This window comes from Arvicola amphibius, chromosome 5 (genome assembly GCF_903992535.2).
Source record: "Arvicola amphibius chromosome 5, mArvAmp1.2, whole genome shotgun sequence".
In the NCBI taxonomy this organism is placed as follows: Eukaryota; Metazoa; Chordata; class Mammalia; order Rodentia; family Cricetidae; genus Arvicola; species Arvicola amphibius.
This window is the reverse complement of record NC_052051.1, coordinates 131128099-131145490: the sequence shown is the minus strand read 5'-3', so window position 1 is coordinate 131145490 and position 17392 is coordinate 131128099.

Genomic DNA, 17392 nt, shown 5'->3' with positions numbered 1-17392 from the left:
ATGAAATAAAAAGAAGCCATTGGTTTGTTGTGGCAGTTTGTGTTTTGTTGTGGGCAAGGATGCACAGCATGGGAATCTCAGCCCCGATATGTGAACGCGGGTTGTTACTACATACTTCGCTATAAATGCTAGCCCTGCATTGGGATATTTGAAATCGTTTTTACCTTTGTTTTGGCCGCATACAAAGATTTCTTGAATATGTCAGGTCTTCCCACATATTTCCTAAACGTGAGAGATGGATTACTGTTGTTATAGGGAAGGAAAACCTTCCAAAACAGAACACCAAATATATATGCAAAGTAAAATGCAGACTTCTTAGTGTGTCACTTTACCCCGTGTCACTGCTTTCTAGAATTTCCCTCAAACTTTTGTAATGAATGGCCTTCTTTGACCTCAGAGCAATCACCCAGGACCTGGGAATGTGGTGGCCTCATTGGGAAGCCCCAGAGCCAGACGTGATCCCCACTTCCCCTCAGTGTGGTTGCCTTCCTTCACTGCCAAAGTCTGGTGTCATTTCAGGCTAGGGAGTTTTCAGTCGTGCCCGACATGATTTGTGCCCACATCTCTGCTTTCCACCGTCACTCTTAACCGCCCCCTGCCCGGCCCCCACCCGCAACAGTGACCTTGCTCTGGAGATTCCACCCAGGGATGGGAGTAGGGATTTGACAGGGGAGGTGAAGGGAAGGATGGGGTCTCTTTATCTGAGTCCTATCTGGGCGCTGAATAAGATATCGCTGCCTTGCTGTTTTCAAAGAGAGAGAGCAAGCATCTTTTTTACATGCCTACATTATTAGTCATCTGCATTGCCTTAAGACTTTGCCCCCCCAAATCGATACCCTGATTTCCTGTCCTTCTGCCTAGACCCAAGGTAATTAGGCTCTTTACTTTGTTTTGTATATAATGAAGGAGGCAACATAGTGCTAGCGGGGTAAAAAAGGCTATCTCCCTGTGGTAAATATATTGACATTCACAGACAGCAACAGAGCACAACCAGGAGAGAGTAATGAGAAATTTGCCTCCTCCTCCCTCTTCCTCTGCTGCCTTTTCGAGCTGCACATCCCACAGTGAATTACTAGCTACAAAGAGAAGGGACTGCTTAGGGACTGACAATTGAGAGCATTTACAATTAGCTGAATTGATTAACCTTTCCGAATGCTGTTACTTTATGAGGTGTTTTTCTCAGCCCTGGTGGAGCAGTATGCCTTATCGATTCAACATACCTACTGCATAACGGAAGCTCTGATTGGTCTGTGAGTCCACCAGTCATAACGCCTGCCTCAGTAATCGCTTCTGCACGTCCTTGGGAAAACAGCACCTGAGTATGATTGACATTATGTAAATAGGGGTACTGCTCCTGCTAGGTAAGGGGCAGGGCAGGTAGAGGGCAGGGAGCAGGACTGCTTCCCTGGCAGCCCACAAAGTGGGCTGGCCTCTGTGACTGCAAATGGCTTTGCACCAAACTCATGCTTGTTAATGAGGTTCCCTTAAAGTATATTGTGTATCTCTGTGTGTGCATGCGTGTATGTGTGTGTGTATGTGTGCGTGTGTTTGTGAAAGCATAATGTGATACAAAACTCAAAAATACTTTATTTAAGTTAAGTTTTGAGATTGTAGAGAACTTTGGGTGTCCCTTTTGCTAGTGATTTCAAAGTCTGTGGCAACAATGTGTGATTCTTTTGATCAGTTTCATTAAAAAAAGGTTATGTGCTTAAAAATAATGACTCACACCCAGAAATGGCTGCCTTCTGCCCCTTCCCGTATAAGCAACCCAGTTTCAAAGGCAATACTATTTGTGTTTCTTCCTGAGTTTTCCCCTTTCTCTACATTTTCTTTCTTCTGCCTGCCTTCATTTCAGGTGGTAAATTTTCACAATCTTAAACATAAAATGACTGACAAATTAGACTTATGAGCAAATCCACTGCTGTCCCATCCCTCAGAGCGCCTGCACACAGGGCCTTTCTGAGCATAAGGTGCTGTGCAACTCTGCCAGATGCAAACCCTGGAGACTTGGCTTTGCCTCTGTCTTCGATGCTGCTGTTTTAATGAAAAGATTGAGGGAGACACTGGCTCCAGACTGAGGTCTGTTTCCTTTTCCAGTTCACATGTAAACTTCCTTAATATTGAGGCTGGTTTATCCTGGATCATGCCGACGTGCATATGTTTCTTACTTCAACTTTGGCTTAGTTAAGGCTGAACCGAGAGTGCCAACCTTGCTGACATCTTTGGCATAGCGAGCAAACAAAAACCAGACCCGTGTGACGTAGAGAGCATTTATAGCGATGCCAGAGCTGTAAGCCTGTGTATACATCTTTATGCATCCAGTTATGGCTGAAGGAGGTTTGTTTTGCTTTATGTGATTGAACTGAATACTTGGCTTGACATGCATGCAAATATATGTGCATTTATACCAATATACATATACATATTCAAATGCATGGTTTTTGTATGTGCATATATAAAACTTTGAGTTTAGAACATTCAAAGACACAATTGAATAATGGTGGAAGAGGGCCATTTTTAAAAAAAAACCATGAAGTTTTGGTGTTTTTTTAAAAAAGAATAACTCAGGAATCTTCTCTAATGTCTGCAGCGTTCGCTGCATGCCAAACAAACCAGAAAACAGCAGATGCAGCACAAATTAAGATGTATTTAGCACAGCAGCCCATCAGATGTGTGAATGTCTTTTGTAACTCAGCCTTGCAAGGTTGATGTATTGCACTTCAGACAGCTGATAATGAATCCTCCCAGCAATTAGAAGTGGAAATACCGAGGAGTCAAAATTATGCTGTTCCCAGTGGGCTTAAAAAAAAGGCAGGGATAATAGAAAAAAAAACCCCACACCTCTGTGTAAAACTTACTTTCTTTATGTGCTGGGAAAACAAAGAAAATGTTTGAATTTATGTACTAGCATGCTAGGATCTGGCTTTTAAAAATTTCTACTTGATTTTAATTACCACCCAATTCTAAAGTGTCATTAAATAAGTATGAATTCTTTTGCAGTTGCACACATTTTATGGCCAATGCAATGCCTTCCCTTTATGGGGTGCATTATTTAGTAATCTTGCATTAACACAATAACTTCAATCATTGTGCCTTCAAATAGCAGTAAGCGTGGTAATGGCTTTGCTGAGCGGCTTCCCGACTCCATCATTTTGTTCCTTTTGTTGTTTGCACGCTGCTCTTGTTTCTGTTCAGAGTTTATTTCTGCATAGGGTTTCTCACAGACTCGTGATTTTTGTTTTCTGAGAGTGGGGACACCTGAGCATGGGAAACATCTCTTAGCCTTCGACGCCGTCTCTTAGACCAGTGGGTCTAAACCTTCCAAATGCTGCGACCCTTTAATACAGTTCCTCTTGTTGTAGTGACCCCCTCAAACTGTAGAATGACTTCATTGCTATGTTGTAACTGTAATTTTGATACTGTTATGAATCTTAACGTAAATATCTGATGTGCCACCCCCAAGGGGGTCGTGACCCACAGGTTGAGAACTGATATCTTAGCCTTCTGCTCTGACCCACTGCAGAGGCTAGTGATGTGTGGTTAGTATTGATGCACACTGTCTTTTCAGAATAGATACTTGATGCAGGAAGTAGAGGTGCTTAATCCCCTTCAATCCAGGATGAGTAGGAGACCAGCAAGTACGAACTTGAACAGACATAGTTAAGGCTGTCTTAGTTAAGGCTTCTGTTGCTGTGAAGAGAAACTGTGACCATGGCAGCTCTTATAAAGAAAATATTTAGTTGGAGAGGCTCACTTACAGTTTCAGAGGTTCAGTTCATTGTCATCATGGTGGTGAGCAGGGCAGCATGCAGGCAGACATGGTGTTGGAGTAGTAACTGGGACTTCTACATCTTACAGGCTATACTGGGCACAGGAAACCTCAAAGCCCGCCCCCCCCCCCACAGTGACACACTTCCTCTAACAAGGCCATACCCACTCCAACAAAGCCACATCTCCTAGTAGTGCCACTCCCTATGAGCTTATTAGGGCCAACTACATTCAAACTACCACAGAACTTGTGGGAAACAATACAAAGGGTGGAGAATAGTAAGCTGTAAGGCAACAAGATCTAATCAGAGCATTTGACTAAGATGAGCAGGGCATGACAGGCAGTGCTGGCTCTCTTCAAGAATCTCAGCTTGGGCATTGATGGGGATTTAGCTCAATGGTAGAGCATTTGCCCAGCCAGAGCAAAGCCCTGGGTTTGGTCCTCAGCTCCCAGGGGCGGGGTGGAGGAGAAGAAGCACCATTTCTACTTCATCAGTATCCTGCCACCCTGCATCCTTAATCCCTGTCCTCCAAAGGTAACCTGTATCCTGAAGTTCTCAGGAGGTTGAGAGGGCGACGAGGATGAAGCCAGACATCACACTCACAGTTCTCTGGGGCAAATCAAATGGCTGCAGTGCATGTGATCTTCAGGCACTTCATGGACGCCAAGAACAGAGTTTATGTCCTAAAGTCACACTCTTTTCTCTCTACCCAAACAGGAGCCTATGCCGTGATGGTCTTAGTATCTGGAGGTCTTCATTTGTTTAAAGGAAGAAAGGATCCAATGCCATTTCTGCTTTCAGGGGACTGGTATTCTCTCCATTAACCAAGTCTCCCCACCCCGAACTCTTCCTCACATGGTCTTCTAGCTACTGCTTCTCATCATGTGTGCACAGTTGTCTTTGCAGACCCAAGAAGGCCTTGCTCCACTGATAAGTAAGGATTTATGATTCTCTCTATACCTTAGGGACATTTGTGCAAATGGCCCCAGATGTTCTTAGCATTGCCATTTATGAAGTCAGAGCGATAAGTTAGGGACTCTTTCTCGAGTCAAACATTCTGTTTTTCATTATCTATTCTTGTTTGTATAGCCAGATGCAAAGATTAAAAATTATAAGAGGAGATTTGTGGTGGAAATGAGGAAGAACTGCTGGAGGGAAGCAGAGAACATTTGGACTCGATTTCCTAACGGAGACTTTGAATTCTCTTAATCCTTAATGTAAGAATGATAATCTCTCACATCTGTACAGTGCCCTAGTGAATTACAGAATCTTGTCACATAAAATGTTTGAGTCCCTTTTCATAAAGCTCTTCTACAGGAAAGGACATGGGTGATTGGTGACAGATAATTCCATCTTATATGTGAATGTATGTGAGTAAATTAAGGCCTTATTGTGTTTTCTTGTGGATACATAATTCCATTTTCCATCAAGGTTCTGGACCCTTTTAAAGGTTAAAAAAAAAAACCCGTCTTATCTGCTGGGATCCGTTTCCAGCTTTCATTAAATGTTTGGCACTCTAGACACCAAATCCTACATGGCCTTCCCCCACATACATACATACTCATGGTGAGATTTAATTAGTAAATATGTGGGGTAAAGGATTCAGAGGGATGATAAAATAGCCCCCCATGGCAATGTGCTGTAAAGGGCATGTGAATATCATTGCATTCAGAATATCTTATTGAGGTGCACTCATCTTTTTTGGTGGTAGTGGGACAAACAGTGTCTACAGGAGGAGAAGACATGAATGACAGCTTTGAGATGCAGTGTCTCTTAGATATATGAGGGTTGCTTGCACCTAAGCACTGTGACACTTTAATTGTTGAACTGTCGTGGGGACAGGTCCTGCTTTTTCTGGTCTTTCTAGCCTTGCTATGAGCAGCAATCCTGATTCTTCTGCTCTTAAAAGATGAAAATTCAGACAAGGCAGGGGAAAGTGAACAGTCAGGAGTTTCAAGCAAGCAAGGACGCAGAAGTAGATCGCTTTGTGCTTAGACGTGCTCATGTGTGCAGATGTGTGGGTTGAGGTGGGGGGTGCACATCGGATATTGTCTGGTGTCAAACTCCTCTCGCCCCACCTCCACCTCCACTTCTTCCCTCTAGCAGGGATCTCTCACTGAACCTATAGCTTCCTTTGCAGCTCAGTGGCTACAGAGAGCCTCCAGGTCCTCCTGTTCCCGGGAACTGGGATTGTAGACAGCTGCTGCTGCACACTGCCCCGTACGTGGGTGCTAGAAATCCACGGTCAGGCCCTCCTCCTTTCCCAGTAAGCACTTTACCCACTGACCTCTCAAAAGTACATGCTTCAGAAAGAGAGCAGAGGAGCCCAGCAGACAGGACCATCCATCTCTTCTCCCCTGTGCTTCTCCCAGGGGCACTTCTGGGAAAGGGGCACACCAGCTTTGCTAGAGTCATTCACTACCACCTATTGTTCATTAAGGCTGCAATGGGGGCCTTTTGGTCAGTCTTCCTAAAGATAACCTCCTGTCTAACAATATTGGGATGGCTGCCCAGTGACCAATGAGCAGATGGCACATGCAGTGTGATTACACGGAATCAGGGAAGTGTCCCTGTCCTGGACGGGGACATATAATCATATGTGCAGCTGCCTTGCTATGTCCAGAAGACACTGTTTTCTTGTAATCATCACTACCTCTGGTTCTTACATTCTTTCTGCCCCCGATTCTCTAATGACCCCTAAGCATGTTGGCCAACTGTGGGTCTCTGTTAATCAATACCTGCTGAAAACAGACACTTCTCTGATGAGGGTTGAAAGATATATTAATCTATGGAATAATAATAACCCTTAGGAGTTGGTTTAATACTATGTCCATTTAGCAGAATAGTTGCCGTATCCCCTAAGGCCTATGACCTGCCTAGCCACAGGTTCTTGGCCCAGATAATGGTGCCAGGTATGAGCTCTGTCTTGTGGAACAGTTCTTTCTTATTATGCAAAAATTACCAGTGTTAGGGAATTTAACCATTGTGAAAGTCTCGGTCTGTTCTGGAAAAAGCAATTGTTTCAGAACTGACTTTATAATGATAGACAGTAGTGTACCAGGTCCAACAGCATCATAAACTGGAAGAATAGAAACCCAACACGGACCAGAAGATCATGTTACTGAACCCTAGAAGACAAACGGCAGCCTGCTGTGTGATTTGGCAACACATTTTTAGAGAGAATTTTTTTCAAAGGCAAACATTTTTTTTCCTGTTAAAAGCTAGTCATATTCTTTGCCTTATTTAACATTCAAACTGTATCATTTGACCTTCCTTTTCATGCTGGGTTATATTGGTAGTTATTAACAGTTATCATCTGATGTGATAGTTTTTAAATTAGACAAGATTGTCAGCTGCCGTGTTCTGATTGCCTCTAATCAGGAAAGGGGCAAGGTTTTCTCTGAGCAGATGAGGTCGTTTTCTCGGTTTCTAAAAGGTGGTGTGAACCTGGCTGCTTTGTTATATTCCATTTTGTTTGAGTTTTTGGGTGATTTTTCTTTTCTGGATTAATAGGTTATTAGCATATAGTGCTCAATAAAAATAAAACATAAAATACAGCTGCATTTTAATTAATGGGAGAGCCCCTCTAGACATGAAGTCTTTTCCAGATAAAGGGCACGTTATTTCTTTGTTCAGATGGGTTATTTTCCCTTCATGCTCAGTTTGTCCTGTGTTTTTCTTTTTCCTCCAAATGTATTCTCTATTGCCCACTAGCTAATGCATGGTGGCAAATGTGTGACTCCAGGTCACTGGTTCTTAATCTTCGTAATCCTGGGATACTTCAACACAGTTCCTCATGCTGTGGTGACCCCAACCATAAAAAAAAGCCACTACAGTCTAAGGACTGCTGGCACACACCTTTAATCCCAGGACTCGGGAGACAGAGGCACACAGACTCTGTGAGTTTAAGGCTACCCTGGGCTACACAAGATTGAGGCAGAAACAGATCCAGGTGATGGTGGCTTACATTTTTAATCCTAGTGTTTGGGAGTCACACACTTTTAATCCTAACACTAGGGAGGTGGAGACAGGAACAATATGGCTGAGTGGAGAGAGGACCATAAAGGGGAAGAGGCATGACCCACTAAAGTGTGAAGTCTGAGATTTGGTGGATACACAATGCAGTCTAGGCAGTCTGAGGATCACCTCTTTGATCTGAGCATTGGTGGAGATAAAAGGTCTTTCTAGAAACATTGTCTCAAAAAAGCCAAAAAAAAAAGATTTTTGAGAATGCTTTCCACAGTTCTTGACTCTTATTCCTTGCTTGTGTTGAGGCAGTATATCATGGTAACAGGTTACATTTGGCACAGAAGGCTTTTATTTCAAGGTAGACAGGAAATACAGAAAGTAGAGACTTAATTTTTCTCAATAGGTTCCACCACTAAAGTTTCCTGAATCTTCTAAAAACACACCACTACTAGGAACTAGGAATTCAGCATGTCAGCCTGTGAGGAGCATTTTATATTTAAACAATAACTGTTATCATCTCACTTTCTTTAATGAAAGAGGTAGTGTCTGGTTTCTGCCAAGATTGTAGTAGGTGGTGTTCTGGTCTCATATAATCTCTTCGAGGCATCCATAGTGCCTGAATTATTCAGTACTTTGGGTACTGAATATGTTAATTTTTTCCAAAGCAGTGATTCTCTTTCCCCATTTATGTAGACATCTGACTTAAGAATTAATGAAGGGAGGCAACTGGTCAACCTAAGAAGGCATGGAGAAGAGACTGTAGAGTCTTTAGTCATCTAGTTTCTTCAGTGACATTGGCCATTTCTAACAAACCCCAACTTTCATGTTACATAAAGTTTTAAATATACCCACCACATTGTACCCATCTCAGGTCTTGGGTACCACTCCTTATCTATGTTGGCCCTGATTTTAGAATAGATTGTTTTCTACAGTTTGGTCAGCCCTTTCTAGCTATACAGTTTTTACAGTCATATACTGCTATGTGTTGTTTGAGGGGCATAGATTAGTCTCTAACTACTTTATACAAATGTGCTTGGGAGTTTACAGCTTTCTCCGCATGCTCTGAGTTGATAGCCCACTGACTGAAAGTAACATTCTCCTTTTTCACGACATCTAAGGCAGTTATAAACTCTTCAGCATCACATTCATTTTCCTTCAGGTGTTTTCCCTCAGTTTTGTAAACATTAGGCTGAGAGGATGCTTTCCCTTCCATCTACACCTCATCCTCACCCAGCCCAGACAACAATCTTAGAGACTGTGATTCTATTTTTCCACCTCAATTAAACAAATTGCTTTTAATTGCTAGTTTGATTTTCATAACACAAAGATGATTTCATCAGATTTTTAATTCTGAAAATGTAGTTATTTCCAATGATCCATACAGTATTGAATTTTCTTATAACTCTCTTTGAGCCTGTTTGAGTCCTCCCCCCCCCCCCACCCAGGGTAGATACCAAGTAAAGTTTTGGGTCATAGGGTTTATATACTTAAAATTTTAGCTAGATACGGACAAACAGTTTTTCAATTTTTTTCATCCTGAAATAGTTGAACTTTCCATCAGAGTGGAACCTTTTATGACACACATTAGTGGAGATGCATGAACCCTAAAACAAAAGATTCAGAATGTCCACTGAAATATGGAAGAATACTCCTATGTATCTTGTAACCCCCACGAACATGGTGAAGAACCACAGATGTCTACAATAAACAGGCATCTACCTTTTCATATGACATTTGTAGTAAGGAAAATGTAATGTTTTATAGGCAACAGTGACACCAGAGTCATTCACTTAGCTGCTTTTTTTAGAAATGCAGGATTAGATATTCAGATCATGGAAAGACAAACAGCTGTTCTTGTTATTTGTCTCTTGGAAATTTTAATGAGTTTTTGTCTTATTTTAAAAAGTGTATTGTCAGTCCGTTGGACTGTGTCTCACTACCTTTCACACTGCCAAGTTCTATCATGGGCAGGTGAAGCTGCACAGGTAGCTCGCACAGCCTGCAAGAAGAGGATGCAGTCAGGAATTCCTCGTGTCACTGGAGCTGCCCTTTCCCAGGATGCTCTATGGTTATATAATATTTCATATAAGGTAATACTCTGCCTTTCTGCCTTTACTTCAGGAATCTCTGAACTCATTGTGTGCTATAAACTGATTGCCAAGCAACCAAGTCTACTACTAGAAAGAGCAGGAACTCTCAAACAGTGTTTATGCTATAGCCTCCTGTGACGTACACGAGGCTGGCTATGCCATTAGTAAACTGTTTGGCATTGTGCCAACTGTGGGACTGCTTTGGACATTGACTTCTGACTCTAAACATTAAGAATGCTGACTGTAGAACAGCTTAAGTCCCATCCTGTTATTATATGCCATGGTTTTGCCTTTACTGGTCATGCATTCTTTCCCCAAATATTAGAAACAGGTATCCCACTCAATTTCAGGGACTCAGAAATCCAGGAAAGCACCAGTTCTGTATGTATTAAATGTGACATCTTCAAATTGATTATACTCTAGTAATTCAGGACGAAGATTTATGGAGATGAGATGTCTTTAAGCAAAGCAATATATAGTCATAATTCTAGACAGTTTCGTGACAAGGAAATCGAAACACAAATAACATGAATGCAATATTCCCGGCAGGAATCCATTGTTTCCTACCTGGCGTTACAGTCCATGGAGAAATGGGGCAGAAGGGCTCACCGGAGTTCAAAGAATTTTAATTGTAGGGTTTATAAAGATTATCTGAAACTATCTGTAAATCAAAAGTGCTTACCCTAGGGCAGCATGGCACGCTCTGCAGATTTGAGTTCAAAATCAGATAGAAATAGGATTAAAATTCAGCTCTGCCATTAGCAGCTAAATTTTCAAAAACATATCTCACTTTCCTGCCGCTCGCTTTCCTCACCTCTGATACGTGATCTACAATACATGGGTTTATAAGAAATAACATACCTGAAGTCAAGTGCTCCTAGTAGTTTCTCTAAAATAACCTTTTAGCTTTAGTGTTATTAAAAATCCGCTATAAGGTTCACAGTATTAACACATGAAAACAACACAGTGTTTGACAACATAAGGCATATTTAGAGTCCTGTGTGAATCCAATAATGTGTTAAATACTAGAGATACAGTGGAATCTCCAGGCCTCCAGGCACACATGATTTCTGCCTAGAGGATATTTACATTCTAGGAAGAGAGAATTAAAAAAAACATAATAAAAATACTACCCAGGGTTTGATAACTGTTCTGAAGCAAACTTGGAAGAATTATGAGATGAGATAACCTTGAAATATTGGTTAGTATTGATCAAAGAAGAAATCTATTACACTAAAGAGGAGAGCATATCTGTTTAAACAGGAAGAACAATAGCTTTGTCATTAAATTTGGAGAAATGTGCACTGGTCAGCAAGGGAGTGTGGAAAGGCAGAGTAACTCAAGCAAAGAAACTTTACTGTGTATGTGGGTGCAAGCCGCCGCCGCTTTGTTCTGGAAGAAGCTTGAGGCTGTGTTTGGGAAAACGAATGGGTGGGATTGTTATGACTGTTATCTGGATTATAGCAAGTCTGAACATGGGATTCCTTGGATGCTAAATCTGTACAGTCTATTCTGATTTGTCAAAGTGAAGAGGTGAGGTCTATGTGAACTCTTTTGTCTCACTTACTGTGTTTATGAATTATCATGATTCACTAAAAATATTCAGAAGCCAAGTAATTGTTCTGCTGTTCAAACAGTGTGGCGTGAGGACGAATGACAAAGGGCTTCTCAGTGGCTGCAGTCAAGGTAATGTACTGACCCCAGCTTTCACTTAGGAGGATTGAAAGTGTTGGATATCTTGAACAATATTGTTGAGAGACAGCAGGGAGTCACAGGCTTGCGGTTGAAATGAGTGAGATTCTGGAAAAGGTACCAAGAGGAAGATGTCCAGGATCTGGGTGGGGATTCTAAGGCAAACTGAATGTTAGGAAAGCAACATATATGTGAATGTCACCGAAGCAGTGCCTGAAGTGGCCTAAGAGCCGAACACATGTTACATGACGTGAGACTGAATGAACGAAGAACCTGTATATATGGTCATGTGACAGAATGCTACTGAACATGCATGGAATTAAAAATCTGAAGTTATTAGCACAAGTGGATTTCTGATAAAATACATAAATTTATAAATACTTCAAATACACATAAATAATTTTACATATTTCATACATACAATGTTTTGAAATGGAGTAATGAAACATCTTGCTTAAGAGATTACCATTAAATTCCTTAAGTCTTGCTCCCAATTATAGTGACTTAATACACAATGAGAATAGAGAGACAGAAAAATTCTCACAGAACAATAGCATGCACATTGCTGCTGAAGCTAGCAAGACTTTTGCGGCTCTGGCAGTAAGTTTTGGAAAGATACTGTTGTTAGGTTGGAAGTGTCACCCCAGCCCCCAGCATCCTTATATGCAAAGAGTCTGGAATGTTTGGGTGAAAAGTTTCATCCCAGACCCCACCCTTGGGAGTTGCTTCAGTCCAGACTCCACCTCCGAGAAAACTTGCCAAATGATGACCCCTCCTCAGAGATGCTCAAGACTACTCACACAGGCTATTTAAACTGCCCCGCAGAGAACAAACGTGGTTTTCCAGTGAACAACCACGAGGTTTTCCTGTCTTCCTTCCCTGTTTCCATCCCTGGGAACCTGGAAGGCCACCCAGGAGTCTTAGCATCATTAAACCTGGGCTTTCTTTAATTGGTTTGATTTGGTCTGATTTGCAGTATTGCGTTGGTGGAGAGATTAATTGGGGTGCAAAAATTTTTCAACTGTAACATCATAGCTTGTCTTCTGTCTGGGTACAAATAACTGGAGCAACCATCATTCATCAAAGAAGCCACTCTTTACAGCAAATTGAGACAAGCATAGAAAACTAAACAGGACACAGTGCAGAGGGTGAATTGTGGGGAGCTCAGGCCCAATGGGTACATCCTCATCACAGTACCTGCCTCTACAACTCAGGGGATGCTTCGAAAGAGGAGGGCAGATTATGTGTTCTTTTGAGGACCAGTTTCTTGAGTTCTTTGTATATTTTGGAGATTAGTCCTCTGTCCAGAATGATGAAGATCTTTTCCCATTCTGTTTTGTCTTGTTGACCATGACCTTTGCCTTACAGAAGCTACTCAGTTTCAAGAGGTCCCATTTATTAACTGTTGTTCTCAGTGTCTGTGCTATTGGCATTATATTTGGGAAGTGGTCTTCTGTGCCAATGCAATCAAGTGTACTTCCCACTTTCTCTTCTGTGGGGTTCAGTGTGGTTGGTTTTATGTTGAGGTTTTTGGTCCATTTGGACTTGAGTTTTGTGCATGGTGGTAGACATGGATCTATTTTCATTCTTCTACATGTTGATATCTAGTTATGCCAGCACCATTTGTTGAATACACTTTTTTTTCATTTTATATCTTTTGCTTTGTCAAAAATCAGGTGTTCATAGGTGTGTAGATTGATATCTGGTTCTTCAGTTCAGTTCCATTGGTCCTCCTGTCTGTTTTATGCCAATACTAGGCATTTTCACTACTTTAACTCTGTAGTAGAGTTTGAAGTCAGGGATTATGATGCCTCCAGAAGTTCCTTTATTGTACAGGATTTTCTTGGCCATCTTGGATTTTTTGCTTTTCTATATGAAGTTGAATATTTCTCTTTTGAGGTCTGTAAGGAATTTTGCTGGGATTTTGCTGGGCATTGCATTGAATTTGTAGATTGATTTTGGTAAGATTGCCATTTTTACAATGTTAAAATAATCCAATAAAAAATGGGGTGCAGACCTAAATGAGAACTCTCAGCAGACAAATTTAAAATGGATGAAAGAAACTTAAGGAAATGTTCAATATCCTTAACTATCAGAGAAATGCAAATCAAAACAACTCTGAGATCCCATCCTACCCCTGATAGAATGGCAAAAATCAAAAACACTGATGACAGCTTATGCTGGAAAGGATGTTGGGTAAAGGGAACACTCCTCCATTGCTGGTGGGAGTGCAAACTGGTACAGCCACCTTGGAAATCAGTATGACAGTTTCTCATAGGAAATAACCTACCTCAAGACTCTTCAATACCACTTTTGGGTATATACTCAAAGGATGCTTAATCATACAACAAGGAAATGTACCCAAGTATGTTCATAGCAACACTGTTTTGTCATATCCAGAACCTGGAAACTACCTAAATGTTTCTTGATCTAAGAATGAATAAGGAAACTGTAGTACATTTAGACAATGGAGTACTACACAGAAGAAAAAATAATGACATCTTGAAATTTGCAGGCAAATGGATAGAGGTAGAAAATATACTGAGTGAGGTAACCCAGACCCAGAAAGACAAATACCATATATACTCACTCATAAGTGGCTTTTAGACATAAAGCAAAGAAAACCAGTCTACAAATCACAATCTGAGAGAATCTAGACAACAAAGAGGACCTTAGGAGAGACACACATGGATCTAAAGCAACAATAACAAACAATAAGAAAAAAAGAAAGAAAAAGAAGGGAAGGGCAACAGAATGTAAGAATCAGAGTAGTGGGAAGTCTGCTGCGAAGTAGTTTCTTCTAGAAATGACTAAGTAAACTAGGCCAGAACAAGGACATGAAAAAAAAAATAGGTCATGGGGTGTGGAGAGAGCTTCCTTTCCTAGACAAAGAACTCCTGACAGCTAATGACTGCTAGAAAAAGAAGAATTAACCTCTTCTGTGCATGAGCCCCTTTATTGATTGCCCACTGCAGAGCGGTCAGCCTGAAAACCATAAATAAACACTCAAGAAAACCAGGTTCATCAGATTGCATTTATGTATATTTGTGAATATACATATGTAAACACAAATACACATGTATGTAACAATAAAGGACAAGTGGCGGTGGTCACTTTGAGAGTGTGAGGAGGTCTTGGGAGGGATTCAAGGGAGGATAGCTTGGGAGGGGCAGAAGGAAGGGGAGAGACGTGGAAATGATGTGATTTTATTTCAATTAAAACATTTTTTGTTTTTGTTTCTTTGTTTTTTGAAAGAAAGAGCAGAGGAACATAAAAATCGCTGGGTAAGGAAGTGGGGGAAGATCTAGGAGGAATTCGGGGAGGGAAAAATACATTATCAAAATCTATTGTTGGACTTTTTCAATGAAAGAAAAGAAAAACATTTGAAGAGAGTAAGTGCAATGAAGACATACAGGTTTTGAAAAAAGTCATAAATTATTTATGCATTGAGCTTATTGTGACACAAGACAGTAATGTTTAATTTTACAGAATGTTGGATTCCAAGATCTCGTGCATAGGAATGAAGTTAATAAAATCCAGACACCTTACAGTCGTCTGAGCATATCTGCTTGTCAACATTCTCATCCCTGTGTGTCCCTTCCGTGTCACTTCAGAGCATTGACATATCTGGCGTTCTTCTGCAATAATCCCTTCCTGGGGAGTCCTGCAAACATGCAGATGAATTCTGTAGCTCTCTGAAGGGTAGTGAGGAATTTCCAATTCTTCAGCGCTTTGAAGAATTTGCCAGTGAAAGTAGTGTTGAGTCTATAAATCCTGTCTTTGCTGATTTTATGATTTTTTTTAGGGTACATCATTCTGTGGCTTGAAAAGAATTAGATCATTGTCTAAGATGTCCAGTGTGTGTGGACAGGAATGCTGCCCACAGTTCTGCCTATCGCTTTTAGGTCTATGAGACCCCCAGTGATACTTGCTCCCTTTGTCCCGATATTAATGATTGTCACTTATCATCCCTATTCTTTGATCATCTTATCTCCCTTGCAGATTATCCCTTTCATTCATTTTTATTCAGTTTCTCCTTGGGAACTACTCTTTTTTATTTTTCATTATTTTTACATTATCAAATTCTTGGTTATTAACCCATGTCTTTATTTCTTCTTCTTCCCATGTGATAAGATTTATTTTTCTATTTATACATTTTAAGTTAGTGTTCAGAGCCATGCATTTCCCCATAAATACTGTTTTAACTACACCTCCCACAACCTGTGTATTGTGTTTTCATTTTCTTTCAATGTTTGTTAATTGACCTTGTGATTTCTTTCTTGGCCATGGGTTGTTCAATATTTATATGTTTTCAAGTTTTTCCATTAGCACAATAGAGCATGATATTCATTCCTTTAAATTGTCGAGGATTTTTCTCTGACCCATGACAAGCAGGCTTGTGCCTTTAGGCTGCAGTTTGAAGACTGTTCAATGTTCCACTGAAGAGCACACACATCCTTCTGTAGTCTTGGGTCATGTTTTATAGATTGCAGTTGAATGGCTTTGGTAAACAGTGTATTTTCAGTTCTACATTCTTGTTGATTTACTGTTTGCTAATTAAGTTGATTACTGAAAGATGAGTGGTCCAAGCTTCCAACTGTAATTACAGATTTAATTCTGTGAGATTTTAACATGCTTTGTTACCATTTTTAGGTTATGGAAATCTGTTTTTCAGAAGTAGAATTTATAATGCCTAAATGTGGCTATAAAAGTGAGGATAATGTGTATCAGCTCTTTTATTGCAAGATAGTATATCACGATAAGACCTATCAGAGAGGAAAAGTTTAGTTTTCAGGACTCAGGAATGTAAATAACGCAGTTTTAATGTATGAAAACATTTGAAGTCTAAGTCAGATTTCTTTCTCACTTTTCAATGTGTCATGAGAAATTCTTATAATGTCTTCTGAGTGCTACAGCACAATATACTCAACTAACTTAGCCACCTGGAGGAGATAATTACAGCTTTAAATAATGATTTTTTACAAATGAGATTTTAAGAGAGAGACTGTCATGAACTCAGCACCTGGTAGCTTGCTTTGCAAGGCTATTAAAATCAGGAGAAAAGAAATATCATTTTCCATTTTATAAAATGAGTATTCATAGACAATAAACTAACTCTTCCTGCCAGGCATTAAAGCACTGGTAAGTCCAAGCACACCTCACTTCCACATAATCACTAATATTTCTTCTAACAGTAAAACTACTTGTTTGCCTGAAAATAGGCTTAAAACCATGAGTTTACCAATGTTATCTGTGGACTCTATTGTATTTAGAAAAGAAGGTGTATGTCCATCCTTCTTTTCATGTATTCCAAATGGCATTTTATTCGAAACAAAAATACTGTTCTAATTACCTGGTGCTTTTACAACGTTTCTAAAACCTATGAAATTCTGGAATGGTCCTGACCCTGGAGAACATTTTTCAGTGTCTTCCTTTTAGACCCTTTGATAACCCTGGTAACTGCTCCAGGATGAGCAGCCAATATTCTAGAGAAGGCAATCCAACAGCTCATGAATGTTCAGTGTCTTATGGCTTCAGATTCTAGTCATTTGCTTTCTTATATGTTGACAAAATATCAATTTTAGGATATGAAAATGATAAACTTTAATTCTTCTCTCCTGCGCTCTCTCTCTCTCTCTCTCTCTCTCTCTCTCTCTCTCTCTCTCTCTCTCTCTCTCTCTTTCTCTCTTCTCTCTTTCTCTCCTTGTCATTATCCTTACAGAGTAAACTGCATGTAAAAAATTTTCATGTTATGGATCTGGTTTCTCTTCAGGCAATGTAAATTTTTCAAATAGTCTTTTATGTGTATGACTTTTTTTTCTTCATGCGTGTATGTCTGTGCACATTCTGTGCCTATTTCTGAGGAGGCCA